This window comes from Limulus polyphemus, unplaced genomic scaffold, assembly GCF_000517525.1.
Source record: "Limulus polyphemus unplaced genomic scaffold, Limulus_polyphemus-2.1.2 Scaffold7109, whole genome shotgun sequence".
Lineage (NCBI taxonomy): Eukaryota > Metazoa > Arthropoda > Merostomata > Xiphosura > Limulidae > Limulus > Limulus polyphemus.
The window spans coordinates 1-784 of record NW_013672719.1 but is presented as its reverse complement, the minus strand read 5'-3'; positions in this window follow the sequence as shown (position 1 = coordinate 784).

Genomic DNA, 784 nt, shown 5'->3' with positions numbered 1-784 from the left:
GAAGTTAACGTTCGTTAGTTAAAACGTTTGTAAAAGAGCGACTGTTGAAAATAAGTGTATCGGTAAAGTTATATTCAAAAAGAATAAACCAGTTTTATTAAGTAAGGACTTGTGTCGCTATAGTTTCGTCGGAACGAAGTTACGGAAAGTTAATTAACTACTGGAGGCGTAACAATATCAATGCTATATGATAGCTGTTTTAATACAGACAGACCTCATGTATGTAAATACTTTTTTTATAATGGTTTCTCGACGATACAACCTGATACATGAAAATATGCTTTTTGTTTACAGAAAATACTCGTACTATGAAGAGAAATATACTAATTAATAAGGAATAATTTTAATCACGCGAAAGAATGCCCTAGTATTCGTAAACGTGATGACTTGCAGATTAAAACACAGATCGTATAAGTGGTACTACTTAATGAATGGGCGCTCGACTCACAATCTGAGGGTCGTGGATTCGAATCCCCCTCCCACCTAACATACTCGCCCTTTCAGCTGTGGGGACGTTATAAGTGAAGGTTAATCTCAGTATTTGTTGGTAAAAGAGTAGCCCAAGAGTTGGCGGTGAGTGGTGATGACTAACTGCCTTCCCTGCTAAATTCGGGACGGCTTGCAAAGATAGCTCTCGTGTAGCTTGAATGTATGTATTTTAAAATACCAGAAATACCCTGAATTTACTAACTTTAGCTCAACTTTTCAACTAGCTTTTATGCGTCTTCTAAGAAAAGATATCGTGGATTGTTCTTTAATTAGTTTCATTAATTTTAATATTTGT